Genomic DNA, 10,094 nt, shown 5'->3' on the forward strand with positions numbered 1-10,094 from the left:
TCTCGTAATGGTAGCACTTCATGCAGCTGTGTGTAACTTAAGCATGAGCTTCCCGGCCGTCAGCTCGGGGCGGGACCTTTGCTTAGTCAAACTGAAGTGGACTTATGAACAGAATGCCACGATATTCAGTTTTCTGAGGCTCGTTAGAGGGGTACGTGAGCCCGTCTTAAACGAGATACCGCGCGTCTGTCTGTGCGCGCGCTTTGAGCTTTGAAACTTATTGTGGCGGGTAGCTAGCTCACTTCAGGTTGATATTACCCTTAATATCTCCGAGTATTGGAGCGGAGCAGAGGTGTGAGCGTCTTCGGATCCGCTGATATAAATCAGCTGTATGGCCGAAAAACGTCATAAACAGCTTGGCTGTAAGCTTTTGAGTAGCCGTCCGGAGAGGGCGCGATTCAAATGCTTGGAGCCATGCAAAAGTCTGAGGCTGCCGTCTCTCTAGGAAGAGAGAATGACAGCCGTAAGACCGTGCTCGTTTGCGCCGTCAGCATCGTAGCGGAGAAACTGAGGTGGGCTGCGAGCGAATTTGGCAGAAAGGTGTTAGAGACACCGTACAGCCGTGGGGTGTCAATACACAGTATATGGCCAAACCGGGGTTTATTCGGCAAGCGTCGATAGAATTATGGACAGCGGGCCGTGTGTGCGTATTACTGATTGCTTGTCAGTAGGCGAGAAAGTGTTTAGAGACACAGTTCAACCGTGGGGTGTCAATACACAGTATAGTAAGCACGGAAATTACTCTTTTTAGAGGAATTCAATACCGTTCGCCACTATAGTGAGGTCGCATAACCAACAGTATTACACAGTATGTTTTGGATAAACAGCACACAGAAAACATTTCAGGGCAGTTCAGCAGAGGCGCGACTTAACCCCTCTTGCCCCAGACAGTTCTATGTCGACGCAGCTGTGCTGCGAAGACCAGAGCTCGGCCGTTCAGGTGCACGAGCCTCAGTAGTGACGGTGACCCGAACGGCTCACGGAGCAGAGCAGTATGTCTAGGTGGTTTAATGTCAGACTGAACCCATCGCAGAGAGGAAGTCTGCCGTGAGGCCCGCGGTTTTGCCGTTTATTATTAAAAAGGGCAGAAAAACCTGGTAAATAAGAATGTACCAATATTCAGCGCACTGATATAGGACGGGACTGAATAAAGGGAGGTATTCGGGCCTCAGTATGTTAAACCGTATGCTGATTAGTGTAATGTGAATATGTTATAAAGCAATATCACTACTATAACTATAGTGTCCATGCCGACTTATCAATAAGGCTTCTTTATTTGCTCGGGTGTAACATTGTGCTGTACATGAGCCCGGAGATATGTCATGCGTTAAACAGTATGATTGTATGGTGTGATGTGAATATACAATATGTCATAAAACAATATCACTATTTAGAATATATTTTGACTAGTGTTTATGCCTCAACAAGTCTTGTTTACGCGACTATCTGTTCGGGTGTAAATGTATCGATGTAGTATCGATGTGCTGTAAATGTGTCCGGAGATACGTAATGTGTTAATGTTTAGCCATAAATATGTCCGGTAATGGCCCGTTAACAAAGATATACCGCATCTATGTACCCAATTATCTGATCTCAACTATGCTTTACCGCCTTAGTATTGCTTTATAAGTTTGTTACTGTGAAGAAAACATTATATTAATTATTAAAAACTTTTGTGTGGCAGCATCACTCTCCTCTTCAGCGGGCATTTGCAGAAATGCGGCGGACATTCATACTGGGTAAGTCACATTTGCGGGCTTTTCTGTTTTATTAGTAGACTTTTACTGATGTTTTGCGTAGTAATTTGGAAAATACAAGATGTATATATATAAACATATCTGTATTTTCCGAAAATACATGATACAAATAATGTTTTTTTTTTTTTTAGTAACGTGGCTTCATCGTCATTTACTCGCACGGGGGCATGCAGAAACGAACCCGAAATTCATAAAGTGTAAGTTACATTTACCGGCTTTTCTCTTCTCAATATTAGTATTACTGATGTGTTGCTTGATTTTTTTTAATGCATAAAACTACGCATAAACATAGAACTTATGCATTCACAATATTTGTATTACTGACATGTTGCTAACATGATAACAGTAAATGTGCCCGGAGATTGTCATCATGCGCAAATATGCATGTATCTGTTCGGGTGTAAATGTTTCGATGTAGCCTAGTATTGATGTGCTGTAAATGTGCCCGGAGATATGTCATGTGTTAATTTTTAGCTATAAATATGTCCGGTAATGGCCCGTTAACAAACATATACAGCGCATCTCTGTACCCAATTATTTTCTGCTTTACTGCCTGAGTTATATAACAGTATATATTTGATATATATATATATATTTTTTTTTTAAGGTAAAATGTAAGGCAACATTTGTTTAATTTTTCCTCATAACATTTTAATGCCACGATCTACAGAACATCACACAAAAAAACATTTTGAGAACTAAACCTAAAAAATAACAAAGGTGATCCTGCCTTGGAAACCCCGGCTACAATTTAGTATTTTTACTTAATTTGGAGATTAAGCGCGTCAAAGCCATGACCAAAAAAAAGACAAATGACAAATCATTTGTGATTGTTACTGTAAATGATAAAAACTAAGCTTTGTATACAATTCATTAAACGTTAATTTTTAACAAGATAAACCCTGAAATTAATGATTTTATAGACACTACGCGTTATTGTTTAGCACAGAAATGCTTGCTTGCTTTGACTTTGATCATCTCTGTATTCACTTTAGATACAGAAAGACCTGATGATATTATTTCAGGAATCTCTTTGCTATCATTTGAAAGTGAACACCGACCATAATAGATAACCACTCGGTTTTAAATACATTTTAAAACTTATACCCGTCGAAAAACATCCGTTTTGTAATGTTTAGTTCGATGAACTTCTAAATATGAGACGCAGAGCATGCGCAAACATGGCCAGAACGAAATAGCGCAACATCGATAGAACGAAAAACAATCCAAAATGTACAGACTTAAATTATATCAGAATTTACGTTTATAATAAATACATTTTTTAAATAAAATAAGGTCAGAAGTAACAACGTGCAGAACAAATGTGCAAAATGCCTCAAGTGCACGAAAACAAAACACAAGCCAAATAGATACATCAGATAACCCAGAGTGATTTATAAATAAAATAAAGAAATTAATAAAAAACGAAAGTATTGCCAGAATTGCCAGCTTTGTCTTTTAAATGTAGAAACGACTGTGAGATTGGTAGTCGAATCCGGCTTCTCCGATGCATCGAATCTTCAACTATTCGGGGTCACCCCTATTAATTATTAAAAAAAGTTCTCAATATTAGTAATACTGATGTGTTGCTTTGTACTTTGAAAATACATGATATTAATTAAGATATGTTTTCAGGAATGTGTCTGCAACACCAACTTCGTCTGGTACTCGCACGTTTTGAACAATGGGACGACAACATTTAACTCCATTTCCCAAAGAGTTACAGTGTGTGATGGTTTACAAATGTATACCTTATTTTTTAATATTTTGAAGTATTTTTAGATGCACACCAAACTTTCACAGCTGACATTTAGAATCCTTTTCTTTTAATTAGAGCCATATTGTACTGGTCATATAGAATATTGTTACATGTATACATAGTGTTACTTTATTATTTATAATTACAATGAAGCTTCTTCATTTATAATTACAATAAAGCTTCTTAAATCTATTGTATTGTTCATGTTTTTAGCATTTTTTGCAACCCTATAAGACTTTTATTTTACTAAAAAAGTATTTTGTACTTTATTTTAACCTATTTTTTTTTAAACTACAAGCAAAAGATTTTCTCTTTAAGTCTCCCCACAGTCACAGTTCTTTTGTCCCAACATTCCTCACTGAGCCATTAGGGGGTTGGGTCTCCTCACGTGTGAAACACATCAATATTCATGACCATTGACCCTCCCTTGCATATTGCCTTTACACAGCAAAAAGTGTCTTACAAAAGTTAAATCAATGTATTTTTTCATGTGAATGAGTGGGTTAAATGGTTTTTACATCTTTCTGTAGCAAATTCTCTACTCTACAAGAGTAGATAACTTTTTTTGCTTGTTAACAAATGTTTAGGATGTGTTTCTTGGCCTTATTTCAGCAACTTGATGTTTTCTTTTTTTTACTAACCACGCATAAACATCATTTACTTAAAAATACAAACATGTACATACATTTATCTTACATATTATTATAGCACAGTTTGTGCTGAATACAGTGTTATGTGATATTAGCCATTAATGTGTTTTAAAGCAACTGAAAAAGACCAAATGTGAGAGCATGTCAGAACCTCTGACTGTGTCCAAAAAGGGTCCGACCCCAGAGGGTTAATGTAAGAACTATCATTTTAATGTAAACAAGTTGCCAATTACGAGTTTTTCTATAAAGTCATTATGAATATCTGCGTGCAAATAGTCAGTATACAGTATATAAAAGTTTACATCACACAACATTTCAACAAATGTAGGTAAAACTTACTCTTCAGAAATTATATCCTCAGCTGGATCAAGTCGCTCTTCAAAATACAAACGTTCATCGTCGGAGTCCTGCTCTTCTTCTGAAGAAACAATGAACTCTTCCTCGCTGTCCAGGAGCATCTGTATAGCTTCCTCACCTGTAAAGCGTGTCATCTTCCCAGGGCGTTGATAAGTGGATGAAACTATCAAAACTCGCTGCTTCTTAAAGCATTGTTTGGGGGCGTTGATCTTGTTTGCATAGCCCGCATCAGGTAATTTCCATATGAATGGCGCGCACATGGTAGGTGGGATTACATTAGCGCTAATGAGGTCGAGCCAGAAAAACTGTACCTCTCTTTACCTACATGTTGATTACACAAACAGACAATGAGTTCTTCAGATTTTAATTACATCATGTTAAAGGCAGACATTTCAGGCTTTCTTTAGACATATGTATCATGTTCGTGTGACAAGTATTGGCGGAGTTATCAGTTCATGTTTGAAACGTGTTTGAGGAAAATGGTCAAGGAGACAGAGATGTCGAAATGCACTCCCTGTTTATTTTCTTTATTTGCCAAAAGCACACAGTTTTGTTGTTATTATGAAGGCACTCACATTAAAGTAGAGACTTCACAGTTTCGAATGATGTATTACATGTATGTGTATGATTATGAATGACGGAGTATTTTAAGTGGATGTCACAGGAAACAGGAAAAAATGCGTCAAAACGTGGCCCCGCATTTTTGGACCCCAGGGGGTTAAACAAATTCGTTCTGCCTCTGATTCCGTCTAAACCAGAGAGAAATGACCGGGCAGACTAGTAGTGAGCTTTCCGAAGTGAGATAGACTCAGGCCGGTTAAGCTCTATAATAAGTGTTTTAGCGCTCATATAGAGGCGTGTCCGCCTTATCGAGCAGACGAATGAGATCGCGCCGCTCCAGGGGGGAGGGGCATGAAGCTCTGTATAGATGAATAGTGAGCCGGTTAGCTCTTATAATGAGTGTTCTTGGTGCTCCAATAGCGGCGAATCCGCCATATCGAGCAGACGAATGAGATTGCGCCACTCCAGGAGGGGAGGGGCATGAAGCTCTGTAATCGTTGAACACTAGACAGCTGCATTTAGAGGCAGCGAGCCGTAAGACCGCGTGCTAAGCCGTTGAGAGACCTCACCACTGCGGGGAAAGGAGTGAGGGACTCCGCGAGCGTGGAGCACAAGTGGCTGTGCTATGACAGGGAACAGGGGCAGATCCGCCCGTGTTTGCTTGTCGTATGCATCTTTCTAGTTTTACGGTTCCCCCGCTTGTTCATCTCAACAAGAGAGGAACGGCAGAGGGGAGCAGCAACACAGACAGAATAGCCATGCGTCATATAAACGGTATCACCCGATGCACTCGGGGGATTCATATATGTGTCAGAGATCTCGCCACTGAATGTGAGAGGAGCGAAGGGACTCTGTAAGCATGAACGGTTGCGATGTGACAGAACACAGGGGGGTTAGTCCGTGTGTGCAGGTCTATGCATCCATCTAGTCTCATGGCTCACCGTGTGTTCATCTCGGGAAGAGAGGAACAGCAGGGGGAGCACGAAACATGGATAAGACAACCGAAGCATATAAGGCGTGGGAGGTGCCAGACCGGTGACGCGCTCGGGGAAATTCATAGCAGGGAGGCTCACTCAAGCCGCTGTGCTGGACGCTATTACAACAGCGCCTGCTCTTTTAGCTTACAGCTTTATATTAAAAATATTGATCTTACCGGGCGGCCGCAGGGGAGACCTCGTCAGGCATGTGTCCGCTGCACAGGGCTCGTACCACGGCAAGCGAAGGCTATCTTCGGTTCTCGGCTGGAAAGCGGCAGGGGAAGACGCTAGACCTGGTTTCTGCTGTCTTCGGTTCTCAGCCGGAAAGGGCAGGGAAGACGCTAGGCCTGGACTCCGCTGCAGGGCTTTTGTCGACGGCGAGGTAAGGCTTCTTCTTCTTCGGAGCAGCGAGAGGTTCGCGCTGAAGGAGAAATGAATGAGCTCCTGACACTTGAACCGCGCTTATATAAGGACGTGTGCATCCCGCGCGCGGGTTCAAACGTCATTGGTCTGTACTTTGTACAGACGTTAACCAATAGGCTTCAGTCACGGAGTAAACAGGAGTTTCCCCCATAGCGTCAGCTAACTGACGCAATGAGAAGTGAACCGTATTGAAAGGGAACCAGTGACACAAGTCGGCAGAACAAGTTTCGAGAAAGTGAGAAACACATTTTTTTTTCAAAATTTGTGATTTTCGTTTTATTGCCGAATCTAGTTGAGATCACGAAGAAGCCTCTCCATGTTTGAGATAACAGTTTTTGTACATTTAAAAGCGTACATTTTGCGGTTGAAATCGGCTTGTTTTTCTGGAGATTCTAGCGTGCAGCGGGGGTGGGTGTCATTGTCTGTGTGTATTTACATACTGGATAAATGGCTTGTTTTCGCCCCCCGCCCCCAAAGGGAACAGCGTTGCTCCAGAATAGGGATAGTTCACCCAAAAATTAAAATAATGTCATTAATGACTCACGCATATGTCGTTCTAAACTCAGAAGACCTCCGTTCATCTTCGGAACACAGTTTAAGATGTTTTAACGTTAGATTTAGTGCGAGAGCTTTATGTCTATGTCACAGGTCGGAGCAGACCACAGATGTCGTGAGTCTCGCCCCTCCCTAGTTTCCACCTCGAGGAGGTCCCAAAAGCACCCCAATGACCAGACACACGAGAGAGTAAGTAACAATTAAAACAAACTTTATTAAATTATTTAAACTGAAGAAAGGGGAAGGGGACACTAAAACCCTAATTCTCCGGGCCAGGGACAACGGGGTCTTCCAGAGTCACCTAGACTCGCACGGGGACAGGGGGTAAGTTGCTCCGCCTTTGTGAATTCATGTCCGTCCGTGACTCTCAGTGCGTATTCCTGATTGAGTGTTCTTATTCCGTTCACAGCTATTCCAGCCCAATTCCTTCGCTCCTGGTTCCTGCACGGAAGGGATGCACACAGGTAAGTATAGAGGCAGAGAAGGGAGGTAACGAGTACCTGGGGTTGTTTGGTCCAACAAATGCGTATCATTTGGTCGTGCACAAAGACGTCCAGTGAGTCGGAGGGGTCCCGGGGAACAGCCTAGAATGGCCTAGGAAACACACAGGTGCGTATTTAGTTATCTAGAAGAGTGCAAAGGGTCCAGCGTTTTGTCTCCAGACGTCAGAGGGGTTCTACAGGGAAGTATGGAAGATGATACTCTGATTAAGCAGCTTCAAACAATGACGCAGGAGAACCAGACAAATACGCTGAACTCATGCAAGGACACTCAGGTAAGAAAAACAGGAGTAATGCACCGAGCTCGTGGCTGGAATATACAGGTAGGTACCAAGAAGCTAATACGCTGGGCTCGTGACTTGACTGCGCAGGTAAGTGTAAAGGGCAATACACTGGGCTTGTGACTTTTCATGTACGTAATTGTGTTTAACAGTTAGATGTGATGTAGATATAATATTTTTTGATGTGTTGTCACAATGTTGCTGTCTTTTGTGAGTAATGCCATATTTGGCTAGGGAATTTAGTGACTGCAGTACTTGAAGATTCCAGTAGGGAATCGGGACAGGCGACTAGGGTCAAGCACACGCGTTCCTTTAGTATCATAGAACAATACACTGATCGAGGGAAACTCAGCGTGTTTGTTTGTCTCTAATACCTGTTCCCTTATTGCAGGTAAAACCCCTAGAAAACCTATTATTTATTGCTTTAATGCTTCAGTGACTGTTGTGGGAATTATTATGAGTTTGTTTTATGCACTTTATTAGTTAAAAAGAAATGCTAAACTGTGTTTAATGAAATGTAGGTCACGCGTGGCGCAACGTGAATCCCCCCCCCCATGTGATGATAACCTGAGCGTATTGGTTGTGGTCTAAATAAATATTTCTAATGATATTAAAGTTATGGTAATGCAAGTTTTATGTATTGATCAGGATTTTTAGTTTGTGTTTATACTATTAGTCGATGTGTTGCGTGACTGGTCTAAAAGTAATAAACACTGTTTAATGTGAATCGTTGTGCACATGGCTGTTTAAGTGATTAACTGAATATCACGCAATGAGATGTAAATGAGACACATATGCATACTATTAATATGCATTATATTGCATTTGTCAATGTATGTGTTTTAATGAGAGAGAATTGTTGCGTTTGCTACCTGTTTATTTTTAGATCCTGCTTGCTTTTGCTGTTTAAAACATAATGTTTAACCATGTAAATGTTTCTTTTCAGATTTCAAATAAGATGATAGACTGGGAGTGCAGGGTGTAAAACGATTCATCGTTCAAGACTCCACCTCCTCAGACACCACAGACTAGAACATAGACACTGCTCAAAAATAAGTCCACTTCCATGTATGTATCCTGATTGCCCCTGCATGTTTCACACATTCAGTGAATTCAAAAGTCACCTGTGTAGAAGCCATGTAACGGATAATTCCTAATAAGTAATGTACTAAATTCTGGCAGCATCATTTTCATGTTCTTAATCTTTTTTTGTTCCTGATTTTTTAGCTTGAAGATTCTGAAGTGCATATTGAGAATGCTCCAGTGGCTCTATTTACGGTTGTGCGTTACAGCTCTAATGCCTAAATGTATTACAAATGTATAGTCTGTTGTTCTTGAGGACGAATTGGTCACCACCCACAATTAACTTCCAGAGGCCTTTCTTGTCCTGTTTGGATTCCTGTATGCTTTTCACATATTCCTAAAGGACTTGCAAAAACATTTGTATATGTGCAAAAAACTTTTGTTTGGCATGGAAGATGGGAAACTGTCTCCTCGCCTGCAAACATTAAAGAACGAGTTGATGTGAAGCATAACTTGTACTACCTTAGCACACACAAAAGACAAAAAGAGTTACTTAAATGTTATCTAACTGATGTTACTTTGATTATTTTTACTTGTATCTACTTAGTTCTTTTTGACAAGTTATTGTATTAACAAACCGGTTCAGTTTAAGAAATTGTCATGTTTAATGCAACTGTGTGGTGTTAATATATGAAGTTGGCTGTTAAGCATTCCTTGTTCATTTCTCATTTTATAAAATGCTGTTAAACAGTTTGAGCCTGTTAAAAGGTATGTTGTGTTGCTAAGAGAAATTAATTTTTGACTGAAAAATATTAAATGCTGTTAAACTATTATGTTACCTTGAACCCATTAAAAGGGTAACTTTACTTATGTGGGTTGCTAAACAGACTTTAATTTTTGACTGCAAATTGTATCACATTTGTAAATTTAAGAGAGATGTTTAATGCAACTGTCTCATGCTAGTTTAAATGTATGAAATTTGCTGTGGAGCAATCCTTTTGTGAAATAAATTGCCAAAATTTTATTACACGTCATGTGTTTCTGTGAAATTGCTGAAGCATTTTGATAAAGATTTTAGAAGTTGATTTAACTTGATATAGAAAATAAATAATTTGCTTAGCAAGTACTCAAATAGAAAAGTATAGTAAATGACACATTTGATTTGCAAGCACTCAAAATACACAGGTTTAGTAAATTAAATGTTTGAGTTGCAAGAACTCAAAATATAACTGTGTAGTAATTAAAATGTTT

The 10,094-nt window shown here is 40.1% G+C and overlaps 2 long non-coding RNA genes across 3 annotated transcripts; both read left to right on the top strand.

Annotated features, from left to right (window-relative positions):
* The first annotated feature begins 1,635 nt into the window (after window positions 1-1,635).
* On the top strand, window positions 1,636-3,461 carry LOC141350179 (uncharacterized). Its single transcript, XR_012358157.1, has 3 exons — window positions 1,636-1,739; window positions 1,889-1,954; window positions 3,393-3,461. It is a non-coding gene; the product is annotated as an uncharacterized lncRNA (long non-coding RNA).
* Window positions 3,462-7,844: 4,383 nt separating this feature from the next.
* On the top strand, window positions 7,845-9,867 carry LOC141350221 (uncharacterized). 2 transcript variants are annotated; one of them, XR_012358221.1, is made up of 3 exons: window positions 7,845-8,211; window positions 8,767-8,888; window positions 9,048-9,867. It is a non-coding gene; the product is annotated as an uncharacterized lncRNA (long non-coding RNA). The 2 variants fall into 2 exon arrangements; XR_012358220.1 differs by having other exon boundaries at window positions 8,767-9,867.
* The last annotated feature ends 227 nt before the right edge of the window (window positions 9,868-10,094 follow it).

Source organism: Misgurnus anguillicaudatus, chromosome 17 (genome assembly GCF_027580225.2).
Source record: "Misgurnus anguillicaudatus chromosome 17, ASM2758022v2, whole genome shotgun sequence".
NCBI lineage: Eukaryota > Metazoa > Chordata > Actinopteri > Cypriniformes > Cobitidae > Misgurnus > Misgurnus anguillicaudatus.